This window comes from Oncorhynchus gorbuscha, unplaced genomic scaffold (genome assembly GCF_021184085.1).
Source record: "Oncorhynchus gorbuscha isolate QuinsamMale2020 ecotype Even-year unplaced genomic scaffold, OgorEven_v1.0 Un_scaffold_522, whole genome shotgun sequence".
NCBI lineage: Eukaryota > Metazoa > Chordata > Actinopteri > Salmoniformes > Salmonidae > Oncorhynchus > Oncorhynchus gorbuscha.
Genome location: NW_025745349.1, coordinates 103,000 through 119,003, shown reverse-complemented (window position 1 = coordinate 119,003; position 16,004 = coordinate 103,000). Strand labels below are relative to the sequence as shown.

The 16,004-nt window shown below is 51.5% G+C and overlaps 1 protein-coding gene across 3 annotated transcripts in view; it reads left to right on the top strand.

Annotated features, from left to right (window-relative positions):
* Positions 1-8,899: 8,899 nt before the first annotated feature.
* Positions 8,900-16,004, top strand: part of LOC124018449 (tubulin polymerization-promoting protein family member 3-like) — a 30,515-nt gene continuing 23,410 nt past the window's right edge. For 2 of the 3 annotated variants that reach the window (XM_046333771.1, XM_046333770.1), the window contains exon 1: positions 8,900-9,023. The gene's annotated coding sequence lies outside the window, so the exon portion shown is untranslated. Of the gene's footprint in view, positions 9,024-9,506; positions 9,616-16,004 lie in introns of those variants that run through there. The other variant, XM_046333772.1, reaches the window with a different exon arrangement.

The following is a 16,004-nucleotide window of genomic DNA, read 5'->3' as shown; positions in this document are numbered from 1 at the left end:
CTCTTCCCTCCGTTCATCCCTCCATCCTCCACTCCCCTCTTCCCTCCGTTCATCCTCCACTCCCCTCTTCCCTCCATCCTCCACTCCCCTCTTCCCTCCATCCTCCACCCGCCTCTTCCCTCCGTTCATCTTCCACTCCCCTCCATTCATCCCTCCATCCTCCACCCCCTCTTCCCTCCATCCTCCACCCCCTCTTCTCTCCATCCTCCACTCCCCTAAGTTCATCCCTCCATCCTCCACCCCCCTCTTCCCTCCATCCTCCACCCCCTCTTCCCTCCATTCATCCCTCCATCCTCCACTCCCCTCTTCCCTCCCCTCTTCCCTCCATCCTGAGAGATACTGAGAGATCATCGTGTGATGGTTGAGTAATTGTTTGTTCCACTGCGTTGTCTAGCCCCTTCGCCCTGATGGCTGTAGTCAGGGAAGGGTGTCAGGCCCATGGAAACGTTTTGGACAATTTACATGATAAAATAGAAAGGAATTGGCATCTTTACACATTCATTTAGTAGTAGTAGTAGTAGTGTCCAGCTAGGTGGCTGTAGGGGGCCAGCAGCAGTAGTAATAGTAGTGTCCAGCTAGGTGGCTGTAGTGGGCCAGCAGCAGTAGTAATAGTAGTGTCCAGCTAGGTGGCTGTAGGGGGCCAGCAGCAGTAGTAATAGTAGTGTCCAGCTAGGTGGCTGTAGTGGGCCAGTAGTAATAGTAGTGTCCAGCTAGGTGGCTGTAGGGGGCCAGCAGCAGTAGTAATAGTAGTGTCCAGCTAGGTGGCTGTAGGGGGCCAGCAGCAGTAGTAATAGTAGTGTCCAGCTAGGTGGCTGTAGGGGGCCAGCAGCAGTAGTAGTAGTAGTGTCCAGCTAGGTGGCTGTAGTGGGCCAGCAGTAGTAGTAATAGTAGTGTCCAGCTAGGTGGCTGTAGGGGGCCAGCAGTAGTAGTAGTGTCCAGCTAGGTGGCTGTAGTGGGCCAGCAGCAGTAGTAATAGTAGTGTCCAGCTAGGTGGCTGTAGGGGGCCAGCAGCAGTAGTAATAGTAGTGTCCAGCTAGGTGGCTGTAGTGGGCCAGCAGTAATAGTAGTGTCCAGCTAGGTGGCTGTAGGGGGCCAGCAGCAGTAGTAATAGTAGTGTCCAGCTAGGTGGCTGTAGGGGGCCAGCAGCAGTAGTAATAGTAGTGTCCAGCTAGGTGGCTGTAGGGGGCCAGCAGCAGTAGTAATAGTAGTGTCCAGCTAGGTGGCTGTAGGGGGCCAGCAGCAGTAGTAATAGTAGTGTCCAGCTAGGTGGCTGTAGGGGGCCAGCAGCAGTAGTAATAGTAGTGTCCAGCTAGGTGGCTGTAGGGGGCCAGCAGCAGTAGTAATAGTAGTGTCCAGCTAGGTGGCTGTAGGGGCCAGCAGCAGTAGTAATAGTAGTGTCCAGCTAGGTGGCTGTAGGGGGCCAGCAGCAGTAGTAATAGTAGTGTCCAGCTAGGTGGCTGTAGGGGGCCAGCAGCAGTAGTAATAGTAGTGTCCAGCTAGGTGGCTGTAGGGGCCAGCAGCAGTAGTAGTAGTAGTGTCCAGCTAGGTGGCTGTAGGGGGCCAGCAGCAGTAGTAATAGTAGTGTCCAGCTAGGTGGCTGTAGGGGGCCAGCAGCAGTAGTAATAGTAGTGTCCAGCTAGGTGGCTGTAGGGGCCAGCAGCAGTAGTAATAGTAGTGTCCAGCTAGGTGGCTGTAGGGGCCAGCAGCAGTAGTAATAGTAGTGTCCAGCTAGGTGGCTGTAGTGGGCCAGTAGTAATAGTAGTGTCCAGCTAGGTGGCTGTAGTGGGCCAGCAGCAGTAGTAATAGTAGTGTCCAGCTAGGTGGCTGTAGGGGGCCAGCAGCAGTAGTAATAGTAGTGTCCAGCTAGGTGGCTGTAGTGGGCCAGCAGCAGTAGTAATAGTAGTGTCCAGCTAGGTGGCTGTAGGGGGCCAGCAGCAGTAGTAATAGTAGTGTCCAGCTAGGTGGCTGTAGTGAGCCAGCAGCAGTAGTAATAGTAGTGTCCAGCTAGGTGGCTGTAGTGGGCCAGCAGCAGTAGTAATTTGAGGGGTGGTTTAGAGGTCATGGAGATCTCTGCTCCAGAGCTTTTGTTCATCACAGAGGTGTGGAGGTTGGACATCTGTTTCCTCTTCTTTCCTCGACCCTCTTCCTGCTTTCCTCTCATCTCTCCATCGCGGTGCCTGAATGAGCCATGATGAGCCATGATGAGCGTTCCTCAACAGCCCGAAGGGAACGTAACCAGAAGAGAGGAAGGTCATCGGGTTGTAATGTGAAGAGCAGGACAGACTGCTCATTAAAGCAGCTCGCCGCATCGCCACAAACACACAGGGGCTTTTATGAGAACAAGAACAGAGGAAAGGCCCTGAAAATTGTCAAAGACTCCAGCCACCCGATTCATAAACGGTTCTCTCTGCTACCGCACGACAAGCGGTACCGGAACGCCAAGTCTAGGTCCAAGAGGCTTCTAAACAGCTTCTACCCCCCAAGCCATAAGACTCCTGAACATCTAGTCAAATGGCTACCCAGACTATTTGTATTTCCCCCCCCCTCTCTCCACACCACTGCTACTCTCTGTTGTTATCATCTATGCATAGTCACGTTAATAACTCTACCTACATGTACATACTACCTCAACTAACCGGTGTTGTCTATGATCAGCCCTACCACAGTTGTGTCGTCAGCGAATTGAATGAGGGTGTTGGAGTTGTATTTGGCCATGCTGTCATGGTTGAACAGGGAGTACAGGAGGGGACTGAGCACACACCCCTGAGGGGCCCCTGTGTTGAGGATCTGCGAGGCAGTTGTGTTGTTACCTTCCCTTACCACCTGGGGGGGCAGCCAGTCAGGAAGTCCAGGATCCAGCTGCAGAGGGAGGGGTTTAGTCCCAGGGTCCTTAGCTTATTGATGAGCTTTGAGGGCACTATGGTGTTGAACTCCGAGCTGTAGACAATGAACAACATTCTCACGTAGGCGTTTCTTTTGTCCAGGCGGGAAAGGGCAATGTGGAGTGCAATAGAGATGACGTCATCTGTGGAGCTGTTGGGGCGGTATGCGAATTGGAGTGTGTCTAGGGTTTCCTAGGATAATGGTGTTGATGTGAGCCATGAATAGCCTTTCAATCACCCAGGTCAGCGTAATTACATCAGTAATCAATGAAACACGTTCTATGAGTAATGATGAATCAGCCTAATGTGTTATTACATAGGTATGGACAAGACTACTACATCAAACTATATGTACATCTACACTTTTAACAGAAAAAGAGCCACTCCCAACGTGCCATGTATTTTTCCCTTCGCAAAGACAATGAGTAAAACAGAGCTAATGGTCTTTACTTAAATTCTCTAAGGTTTAAATGGATGGTTTTCTAAATGATCTTTACCCTTCTCTAATTCTCTGAGGTTTATACAGCTGGTTTTCTAAATGATCTTTACCCTTCTCTAATTCTCTGAGGTTTATACAGCTGGTTTTCAAAAAAAAAAAAGTGTATTTATTTACATAGCCCTTCGTACATCAGCTGATATCTCAAAGTGCTGTACAGAAACCCAGCCCAAAACCCGAAACAGCAAGCAATGCAGGTGTAGAAGCACGGTGGCTAGGAAAAACTCCCTAGAAAGGCCAAAACCTAGGAAGAAACCTAGAGAGGAACCGGGCTATGTGGGGTGGCCAGTCCTCTTCTGGCTGTGCCGGGTGGAGATTATAACAGAACATGGCCAAGATGTTCAAATGTTCATAAATGACCAGCATGGTCGAATAATAATAATCACAGGCAGAACAGTTGAAACTGGAGCAGCAGCATGGCCAGGTGGACTGGGGACAGCAAGGAGTCATCATGCCAGGTAGTCCTGAGGCATGGTCCTCAGGACCCAACCCCCACTCACTCACTCACTCACTCACTCACTCACTCACTCACTCACTCACTGACTGACTGACTGACTGACTGGCTGACTGGCTGGCAGGCAGGCAGAAGGTGGCTAGGTGGCTGTAGGGGGCCAGCAGCAGTAGTAGTGCCCTAGATGGCCTCCTGTTTCCTACCACGTTCGACCAAAAGGCCCACAGAGAGGAAGTCTCCAAGGCAGCATAAACCACTAGGATGTGTTTCTAACATGCCATCACCTGGTACGTCAGATCACAGAGCCTAATTACAGCCACAGAGAATTACTAATATCTGACTGGATGACATCACACTGCACTACATCATCCCTGGACAGCACTTATGACTGGTACAGATGTGTGCAGAGAGAGGGGGGAGAGGGTGAGAGCAAGGGGGAAGAGGGTGAGAGAGAGGGGGGAGCAAGAGGGGAGGGGAGAGACAGAGCAAGGGGGAGAGGGGGAGAGGGGGAGGGGGAGAGACAGAGAGCAAGGGGGAGAGGGTGTTAGAGAGGGGGGGGGGAGACAGAGAGCAAGGGGAGAGAGCGGGGAAGGGGAGAGACAGAGAGCAAGGGGGAGAGGGTGTTAGAGAGAGGGGGGACAGAGAGCTAGGGGAGAGGGAGGGGACAGATCAAGGGGTAGAGGGGGAGAGACAGAGAGCAAAGGGGGAGAGGGTGAGAGAGAGGGGGGGGTGGGACAGAGAGCAAGGGGGAGAGGGTGAGACAGAGGGGAGGAGAGAGAGCGAGCAAGGGGGAGAGAGGGGAGGGGAGAGACAGAGAGCAAGGGGAGGGTGGAAGAGAGGGGAGGAGGGAGAGAGCAAGGGGAGAGGGGGAGAGACAGAGAGCAAGGGGGAGGGCGGGAGAGAGGGGAGGAGGGAGAGAGCAAGGGGGAGAGGGTGAGAGAGAGGGGGAGAGACAGAGAGCAAGGGGAGGGTGGGAGAGAGGGGAGGACGGAGAGAGCAAGGGGGAGAGGGGGAGAGACAGAGAGCAAGGGGGAGAGGGTGAGAGAGGAGAGAGAGAGAGAGAGCAAGGGGGAGAGGGGGAGAGACAGAGAGCAAGGGGGGAGAGACAGAGAGCAAGGGGGAGTGGGTGGGAGAGAGAGAAAGGGAGGGGGGGGGCTGGAAGAAATAATGGCATAGTTTCAGGTTGGTGCCAATGAGGAGAGAAAAAGAGGGAGTATGAGAGGAGAGGAGAACAGAGGAGTGTTTGATTCTGACCAGACTGGATAGCTCTGAGTTACAAGCACAGCACCCCCTTACTGCATTGGATGACACAGCAAACTAGGAATGACAATTATTGCAACAAATAATTACTGGACGTATCCAAGTATATATTAATCTGTTCTAGACTGGAGGTAAACTAATGGCCCAAGCTGACAACATTGCACAGCTCTGTTGAAAATAAAACATTGCCTCATAGGTGCAAATGGTTTTCGGACCCTTTTTTAAAATTCTCGCCTAAAATGACGTACCCAAATCTAACTTCCTGTAGCTCAGGACCTGAAGCAAGAATATGCATATTCTTGGTACCATTTGAAAGGAAACACTTAGAATTTTGTGGAAATGTGAAATTAATGTAGGAGAATATAACACATGAGATCTGGTAAATGAGAATACAAAATACAAAAAACATGCGTTTTCTAATCAAATAAAATGTTGTTCAATTATCTTTGAAATGCAAGAGAAAGGCCATTATGACCCTATTTAGATGTTGGCCACTAGATGGCAGCAGTGTATGTGCAAAGTTTTAGACTGATCCAATGAACCGTTGCATTACTGTACAAAATGTTGTATGTATCAAGTCTGCCCCAAATGTGCCTAATTGGCCAATTGACACATTTTCAACTGCATAACTTGTACACTCTCCTCAAACAATAGCATGGTCATTTGTCCCTGTAATAGCTACTATAAATTGGACCGTGCAGTTAGATTAACAAGAATTTAAGATTTCTGCTAATATAAAACATGTCTATGTCCTGGGAGGGTCACGGTTCCCATAGAGGTTGAATAACTTTTTCTTCCAGGTGAGCTTTGGCACTTAGCCCGAACTAAGATATATCAATTAAATCAGGCTTCAAAACATCAGACTTTAAATGTGTTCCAGAGTCATTTAAATGCGTTCCAGAGTCATTTAAATGTGTTCCAGAGTCATTTAAATGTGTTCCAGAGTCATTTAAATGTGTTCCAGAGTCATTTCTATCAATCACGATTATATTTTTTGTATGTCCTCGTTGCCCTCTCTCCCTAATCTGACAGTTTCAGTCAGTAGTGGCCAACAAGTCTGTCAACTATTATACAGTGAGTGAAGGCAAACATTGTGAGGAATAGGTGCAGCTGCTGCTAGTACTATGACCTTAACTGGAAGTATCCTATTTCCTTAAATACCACACTCACAAAATGCTCTGTGCATATACAGTATCAATGTCATCTACTCCAAATGGACTCGTGTATTTCCTAAAGTGTAGCGACCTGATACACCTCTCACAAAACTGTTCAGTCAGTTCAGTCCAAACCTCATCCACCCCACCCAGAAATGTTTCAGGTCCCAGTCTCTCCTCAGCCTCTCCTCAGCCTACCCCAGTCTCTCCTCAGCCTCTCCTCAGTCTCTCCTCAGCCTCTCCTCAGCCTACCCCAGTCCCTCCTCAGCCTACCCCAGTCTCTCCTCAGCCTACCCCAGTCTCTCCTCAGCCTACCCCAGCCTCTCCTCAGCCTACCCCAGTCTCTCCTCAGCCTACCCCAGTCTCTCCTCAGCCTACCCCAGCCTCTCCTCAGCCTCTCCTCAGCCTCTCCTCAGCCTACCCCAGCCTCTCCTCAGCCTACCCCAGTCTCTCCTCAGCCTACCCCAGTCTCTCCTCAGCCTACCCCAGCCTCTCCTCGCCTACCCCAGTCCCTCCTCAGCCTACCCCAGTCCCTCCTCAGCCTACCCCAGTCTCTCCTCAGCCTACCCCAGTCTCTCCTCAGCCTACCCCAGTCTCTCCTCAGCCTACCCCAGCCTCTCCTCAGCCTCTCCTCAGCCTACCCCAGTCCCTCATCAGCCTACCCCAGTCTCTCCTCAGCCTACCCCAGTCTCTCCTCAGCCTACCCCAGCCTCTCCTCAGCCTACCCCAGTCCCTCCTCAGCCTACCCCAGCCTCTCCTCAGCCTACCCCAGTCTCTCCTCAGCCTACCCCAGCCTCTCCTCAGCCTCTCCTCAGCCTACCCCAGTCTCTCCTCAGCCTACCCCAGTCTCTCCTCAGCCTACCCCAGCCTCTCCTCAGCCTACCCCAGTCCCTCCTCAGCCTACCCCAGCCTCTCCTCAGCCTACCCCAGCCTCTCCTCAGCCTACCCCAGCCTCTCCTCAGCCTCTCCTCAGCCTACCCCAGCCTCTCCTCAGCCTACCCCAGCCTCTCCTCAGCCTACCCCAGTCTCTCCTCAGCCTACCCCAGCCTCTCCTCAGCCTCTCCTCAGCCTACCCCAGCCTCTCCTCAGCCTACCTCAGTCTCTCCTCAGCCTCTCCTCAGCCTACCTCAGTCTCTCCTCAGCCTACCCCAGCCTCTCCTCAGCCTACCCCAGTCTCTCCTCAGCCTACCCCAGCCTCTCCTCAGCCTACCCCAGTCTCTCCTCAGCCTACCCCAGCCTCTCCTCAGCCTACCCCAGTCTCTCCTCAGCCTACCCCAGCCTCTCCTCAGCCTACCTCAGTCTCTCCTCAGCCTCTCCTCAGCCTACCTCAGTCTCTCCTCAGCCTCTCCTCAGCCTCTCTTCAGCCTACCCCAGCCTCTCCTCAGCCTACCCCAGCCTCTCCTCAGCCTACCTCAGTCTCTCCTCAGCCTCTCTTCAGCCTCTCTTCAGCCTACCCCAGCCTCTCCCCAGCCTACCTCAGTCTCTCCTCAGCCTCTCCTCAGCCTACCCCAGTCTCTCCTCAGCCTACCTCAGTCTCTCCTCAGCCTCTCCTCAGCCTCTCTTCAGCCTACCCCAGCCTCTCCTCAGCCTCTCCTCAGCCTCTCCTCAGCCTCTCCTCAGCCTACCCCAGTCTCTCCTCAGCCTACCCCAGCCTCTCCTCAGTCTCTCCTCAGCCTACCCCAGCCTCTCCTCAGCCTACCCCAGTCTCTCCTCAGCCTACCCCAGCCTCTCCTCAGCCTACCCCAGCCTCTCCTCAGCCTACCCCAGCCTCTCCTCAGCCTCTCCTCAGCCTACCCCAGTCTCTCCTCAGCCTACCTCAGTCTCTCCTCAGCCTCTCCTCAGCCTACCTCAGTCTCTCCTCAGTCTCTCCCCAGCCTCTCCTCAGCCTACCCCAGCCTCTCCTCAGCCTACCCCAGCCTCTCCTCAGTCTCTCCTCAGCCTACCCCAGTCTCTCCTCAGCCGACCCCAGCCTCTCTTCAGCCTCTCCTCAGCCTACCCCAGTCTCTCCTCAGCCTACCCCAGTCTCTCCTCAGCCTACCCCAGTCTCTCCTCAGCCTACCCCAGTCTCTCCTCAGCCTACCCCAGTCTCTCCTCAGCCCACCCCAGTCTCTCTTCAGCCTACCCCAGCCTCTCCCCAGCCTCTCCTCAGCCTACCCCAGCCTCTCCTCAGCCTACCCCAGTCTCTCTTCAGCCTACCCCAGACTCTCTTCAGCCTCTCCTCAGCCTACCCCAGTCTCTCCTCAGCCTACCCCAGTCTCTCCTCAGCCTACCCCAGCCTCTCCTCAGCCTACCCCAGCCTCTCCTCAGCCTACCCCAGCCTCTCCTCAGCCTACCCCAGTCCCTCCTCAGCCTACCCCAGCCTACCCCAGCCTCTCCTCAGCCTACCCCAGTCCCTCCTCAGCCTACCCCAGTCCCTCCTCAGCCTACCCCAGCCTACCCCAGCCTCTCCTCAGCCTACCCCAGCCTCTCCTCAGCCTCTCCTCAGCCAACCCCAGTCCCTCTAAAGGACCATGGTCACTCCCTCTTTCTCTCTCTCCCTCCCTTAGTTTCTCTTTCTCTCTCTCTCTCTCTCTCTCTCTCTCTCTCTCTCTCTCTCTCTTTTATTGCCCTCCCTTGATGTTGAACAGGATGTCTCTATGGAGACAGGGATAAACAGATGATAACAAATTCTCAGCAGCCTTTAAAGCTCATTTGAGTGTATGGGTTGGCGTTTGAGGTGAGGTAAGGAGAGGCAGTGCAGGACAGCGAGAGAGGCAGAAGGGACTTGACATTAGCAAGAGGTAAGAGCTGCTGCAGTTTAGTGTTGCTTTCTAGCTCTGGGGGATCTGGGAGATCTGGGGCTCCTGCAGATCTGGGGCTCCTGCAGATCTGGGGGCTCCTGCAGATCTGGGGGCTCTGAGGCTTGGGGGCTCTGAGGCTCGGGGGCTCTGGGAGATCTGGGGGCTCTGAGGCTCGGAGGGCTCTGAGGCTCCGGGGGCTCTGAGGCTCAGGGGGATCTGGGGGCTCTGAGGGATCTAGGTGATCTGTGGCTCCTGCAGATCTGGGGGCTCGGGGGCTCTGGGAGATCTGGGGGCTCTGAGGCTCGGAGGGCTCTGAGGCTCCGGGGGCTCTGAGGCTCAGGGTGATCTGATCTGGGGCTCTGAGGGATCTAGGTGATCTGTGGCTCCTGCAGATCTGGGGGCTCTGAGGCTCGGGGGCTCTTGGAGATCTGGGGGCTCTGAGGCTCCGGGGGCTCTGAGGCTCGGGGGGCTCTGGGAGATCTGGGGCCTCGGGGGCTCTGGGAGATCTGGGGGCTCTGGGGCTCGGGAGGCTCTGAGGGCTCTGGGTGATCTGGGGCTTTGCTACTGCTACTGTTACTACTACTACTGCTGGGTAAGTGGGTAACTGTACTGTAGGCCGTAGATTACCTGTGTGTGTGTGTGTGTGTGTGTGTGTGTGTGTGTGTGTGTGTGTGTGTGTGTGTGTGTGTGTGTGTGTGTGTGTGTGTGTGTGTGTGTGTGTGTGTGTGTGTGTGTGTGTGTGTGTGTGTGTCTCTCTCTGTATGCTAGATCCTTGTAGGCTATATGCACAACAATCCTAACATTAGTAATGTATTATCAACACAGCTGGGTTTTTTTTACTGCTCAACAATGCCGTTCCTGTTACAATCCTCCTACATCTGTGACTCTCAGCGAATGGGTGGAGCGGCTTGTTGTGTTGCTAAGATACCATGTTATGTTCCTGTGGCGTTGCTATGGTGCGACACATTCATTAATATTAACATAACAAATAGAGAAGAAGTTGATATTAGTGAAATATCAAACATGGTCTAATTTCTGAACTGCTGATTTTGTCATTGTAAAGTATAACAGTACCGTGGTGCATTCTTTTGGGGGGGGGGATTGTAACTGTGATTGAGGTAATTGAGGGTGACTCTAGGATGACTCTAGGGTGCCTCCAGGGTGACTCTAGGGTGACTCTAGGGTGACTCTAGGATGACTCTAGGGCGACTCTAGGGTGCCTCTAGGGTGACTCTAGGGTGACTAGGGTGACTCTAGGGCGACTCTAGGGTGACTCTAGGGTGACTCTAGGGCGACTCTAGGGTGACTCTAGGGTGACTCTAGGGTGACTCTAGGGTGAATCTAGGGCGACTCTAGGGTGACTATGGTGACTCCAGGGTGACTCTAGGGTGCCTCCAGGGTGCCTCCAGGGTGCCTCCAGGGTGACTCTAGGGTGACTCTAGGGTGAATCTGGGGTGACTCTAGGGTGACTCTAGGGTGACTATGGTGACTCTAGGGTGACTCTAGGGTGACTCTAGGGTGACTCTAGGGCGACTCTAGGGTGAATCTAGGGCGACTCTAGGGTGACTATGGTGACTCCAGGGTGACTCTAGGGTGCCTCCAGGGTGCCTCCAGGGTGCCTCCAGGGTGCCTCCAGGGTGCCTCCAGGGTGACTCTAGGGTGACTCTAGGGTGAATCTGGGGTGACTCTAGGGTGCCTCTAGGGTGACTCTAGGGTGACTATGGTGACTCTAGGGTGACTCTAGGGTGACTCTAGGGTGACTCTAGGGCGACTCTAGGGTGAATCTAGGGCGACTCTAGGGTGACTATGGTGACTCCAGGGTGACTCTAGGGTGCCTCCAGGGTGCCTCCAGGGTGCCTCCAGGGTGACTCTAGGGTGCCTCTAGGGTGACTCTAGGGTGAATCTGGGGTGACTCTAGGGTGCCTCTAGGGTGACTCTAGGGTGACTATGGTGACTCTAGGGTGACTAGTAATATGGCTTTTGGATAAAAATGTTCAGTTAAATAAAATGTATTATCTGCATCGTAATTAGAATATTTTTGCTGTCCAAATCAAATTTTATTTTACCTTTATTTAACTAGGCAAGTCAGTTAAGAACAAATTCTTATTTTCAATGACGGCCTAGGAACAGTGGGTTAACTGCCTGTTCAGGGGCAGAACGACAGATTTGTACCTTGTCAGCTCAGGGGTTTGATCTTGCAACCTTCCGGTTACTAGTCCAACACTCTAACCACTAGGCTACCCTGCCGCCCCTCCACTCTAACCACTAGGCTACCCTGCCGCCCCTCCACTCTAACCACTAGGCTACCCTGCCGCCCCTCCACTCTAACCACTAGGCTACCCTGCCGCCCCTCCACTCTAACCACTAGGCTACCCTGCCGCCCCTCCACTCTAACCACTAGGCTACCCTGCCGCCCCTCCACTCTAACCACTAGGCTACCCTGCCGCCCCTCCACTCTAACCACTAGGCTACCTGCCGCCTCTACACTCTAACCACTAGTCTACCCTGCCGCCCCTCCACTCTAACCACTAGACTACCCTGCCGCCCCTCCACTCTAACCACTAGGCTACCCTGCCTCCCCTCCACTCTAACCACTAGGCTACCCTGCCGCCCCTCCAATCTAACCACTTGGCTACCCTGCCGCCCCTCCACTCTAACCACTAGGCTACCCTGCCGCCCCTCCACTCTAACCACTAGTCTACCCTGCCGCCCCTCCACTCTAACCACTAGGCTACCCTGCCGCCCCTCCACTCTAACCACTAGGCTACCCTGCCGCCCCATTATAGGTCACATGCGCCGCATAATACAACAGGTGTGGACCATGCTTACTTACATTAGGTATTACGGTACAGAGTCAATGTGGAGGATATATACAGGGTATTACGGTACAGAGTCAATGTGGAGGCTATATACAGGGTATTACGGTACAGAGTCAATGTGGAGGCTATATACAGGGTATTACGGTACAGAGTCAATGTGGAGGCTATATACAGGGTATTACGGTACAGAGTCAATGTGGAGGCTATATACAGGGTATTACGGTACAGAGTCAAAGTGGAGGCTATATACAGGGTATTACGGTACAGAGTCAATGTGGAGGCTATATACAGGGTATTACGGTACAGAGTCAAAGTGGAGGCTATATACAGGGTATTACGGTACAGAGTCAAAGTGGAGGCTATATACAGGGTATTACGGTACAGAGTCAATGTGGAGGCTATATACAGGGTATTACGGTACAGAGTCAATGTGGAGGCTATATACAGGGTATTACGGTACAGAGTCAAAGTGGAGGCTATATACAGGGTATTACGGTACAGAGACAATGTGGAGGCTATATACAGGGTGTTACAGTATAGAGTCAATGTGGAGGCTATATACAGGGGGTACCGGTACAGAGTCAGTGTGGAGGCTATATACAGGGGGTACCGGTACAGAGGCAATGTGGAGGCTATATACAGGGTGTTACGGTACAGAGTCAATGTGGAGGCTATATACAGGGTATTACAGTACAGAGTCAATGTGGAGGCTATATACAGGGTATTACGGTACAGAGACAATGTGGAGGCTATATACAGGGTGTTACAGTATAGAGTCAATGTGGAGGCTATATACAGGGGGTACCGGTACAGAGTCAGTGTGGAGGCTATATACAGGGGGTACCGGTACAGAGGCAATGTGGAGGCTATATACAGGGTGTTACGGTACAGAGTCAATGTGGAGGCTATATACAGGGTATTACAGTACAGAGTCAATGTGGAGGCTGTATACAGGGTATTACAGTACAGAGTCAATGTGGAGGCTATATACAGGGTGTTACGGTACAGAGTCAATGTGGAGGATATATACAGGGTATTACGGTACAGAGTCAATGTGGAGGCTATATACAGGGTATTACGGTACAGAGTCAATGTGGAGGCTATATAAAGGGTATTACGGTACAGAGTCAATGTGGAGGCTATATACAGGGTATTACGGTACAGAGTCTATGTGGAGGATATATACAGGGTATTACAGTACATAGTCAATGTGGAGGCTATATACAGGGTGTTACGGTACAGAGTCAATGTGGAGGCTATACACAGGGTATTACAGTACATAGTCAATGTGGAGGCTATATACAGGGTGTTACGGTACAGAGTCAATGTGGAGACTATATACAGGGTATTACAGTACAGAGTCAATGTGGAGGCTATGTACAGGGTATTACGGTACAGAGTCAATGTGGAGGCTATATACAGGGTATTACAGTACAGAGTCAATGTGGAGGCTATATACAGGGGGTACCGGTACAGAGTCAATGTGGAGGGTATATACAGGGTATTACAGTACAGAGTCAATGTGGAGGCTATATACAGGGTATTACAGTACAGAGTCAATGTGGAGGCTATATACAGGGTATTACAGTACAGAGTCAATGTGGAGGCTATATACAGGGTGTTACGGTACAGAGTCAATGTGGAGGCTATATACAGGGTATTACAGTACAGAGTCAATGTGGAGGCTATATACAGGGTATTACAGTACAGAGTCAATGTGGAGGCTATATACAGGGTATTACAGTACAGAGTCAATGTGGAGGCTATATACAGGGTGTTACGGTACAGAGTCAATGTGGAGGCTATATACAGGGTATTACAGTAAGGAGTCAATGTGGAGGCTATATACAGGGTATTACGGTACAGAGTCAATGGGGAGGCTATATACAGGGTATTACGGTACAGAGTCAATGTGGAGGCTATATTCAGGGTGTTACGGTACAGAGTCAATGTGGAGGCTATATACAGGGGGTACCGGTACAGAGTCAATGTGGAGGCTATATACAGGGGGTACCGGTACAGAGTCAATGTGGAGGCTATATACAGGGTGTTACGGTACAGGGTCAATGTGGAGGCTATATACAGGGGGTACCGGTACAGAGTCAATGTGGAGGCTATATACAGGGTGTTACGGTACAGAGTCAATGTGGAGGCTATATACAGGGTATTACGGTACAGAGTCAATGTGGAGGCTATATTCAGGGTATTACAGTACAGAGTCAATGTGGAGGCTATATACAGGGTGTTACGGTACAGAGTCAATGTGGAGGCTATATACAGGGGGTACCGGTACAGAGTCAATGTGGAGGCTATATACAGGGTGTTACGGTACAGAGTCAATGTGGAGGCTATATACAGGGTATTACGGTACAGAGTCAATGTGGAGGCTATATACAGGGTATTACGGTACAGAGTCAATGTGGAGGCTATATTCAGGGTATTACAGTACAGAGTCAATGTGGAGACTATATACAGGGTATTACAGTACAGAGTCAATGTGGAGGCTATATAGATGAAACAACTCACCGTCCTTACTGTAAATCACTTTGGGATGAAAGAATTCACTGTCCTTACTGTAAATCACTTTGGATGAAATAATTCACTGTCCTTACTGTAAATCACTTTGGATGAAAGAATTCACTGTCCTTACTGTAAATCACTGGGATGAACAGACTCACTGCCCTTACTGTAAATCACTTTGGGATGAAAGAATTCACTGTCCTTACTGTAAATCACTTTGGATGAAAGAATTCACTGTCCTTACTGTAAATCACTTTGGATGAAAGAATTCACTGTCCTTACTGTAAATCACTTTGGGATGAACAGACTCACTGCCCTTACTGTAAATCACTTTGGGGTGAACAGACTCACTTCCCTTACTGTAAATCACTTTGGGATGAAAGCACCTGTATTGGATATAACTGTAAGTGGCCATATAACCCGTGGTTATTATATTACCGCGTGTCACATTAGGCTGCTGCTACTGTAGAACTATACACGGGTCCGTTTCCAACAGCCCTGCAGACAGGCGTTATACGCTGAGGGACGATGAACGCCAGAACCAACCAGACCCAACCAGACCCAGTTCAGACCCAACCAGAACCAACCAGAACCAACCAGACCCAGTTCAGACCCAACCAGAACCAGTTCAGAACGAACCAGAACCAACCAGACCCAACCAGAACCAACCAGAACCAACCGGAACCAACCAGACCCAATCAGAACCAACCAGACCCAATCAGAACCAACCAGACCCAACCAGAACCAACCAGACCCAGTTCAGACATCTTGAGCAGACCCAACCAGAACCAACCAGACCCAGTTCAGACATCTTGAGCAGAACACGGACAGCCAAGCAGAACATAAACAGAATAAATAAACACGGCATCACAAATGACACCCTTTCCCCCTATTTAGTGCACTACTGGCAGCAGGGTCTGTTGCTGTCCACACTACCACTAACACCATGCTTGACTCGTGTCTGGTGCTCAGACTGTGGTCAATACCTAGAATACCTGCAGCGAGACAACCAGACTAGACCGGACTGCACCACAGAATGACATTGTGTGTGTGTGCATGTGTGTGTCTGTGTGTGCGCGTGTGTGTGTGTGTGCGCGTGTGCGTGTGCGTGTGTGTGTGTGTGTGTGTGTGTGTGTGTGTGTGTGTGTGTGTGTGTGTGTGTGTGTGTGTGTGTGTGTGTGTGTGTGTGTGTGTGTGTGTGTGTGTGTGTGCGTGTGTGTGTGTGACCAGACTGCACCACGGACAGAGATGTAAACTTGCTATGACATATACTGTACACTAAAAGAATGTGGACACCCCTTCAGATGAGTGGATTCGTGTCTATTTCAGCATGACATTGCCCCAGTGCACAAACCAAGGTCCATACAGAAATTGATTTTTGGGATCGGTGTGAAACTTGACTGGCCTGCACAGAGCCCTGACCTCAACCCCATTGAACACCTTTGGGATGAATTGGAACGCCGACTGCGAGCCAGGCCTAATCGCCCAACATCAGTGCCCGACCTCACTAATGCTCTTGTGGCTGAATGGAAGCAAGTCCCACAGCAATGTTCCAACATATATATAATAGTAATATATGCCATTTAGCAGACGCTTTTATCCAAAGCGACTTACAGTCATGTGTGCATACATTCTACGTATG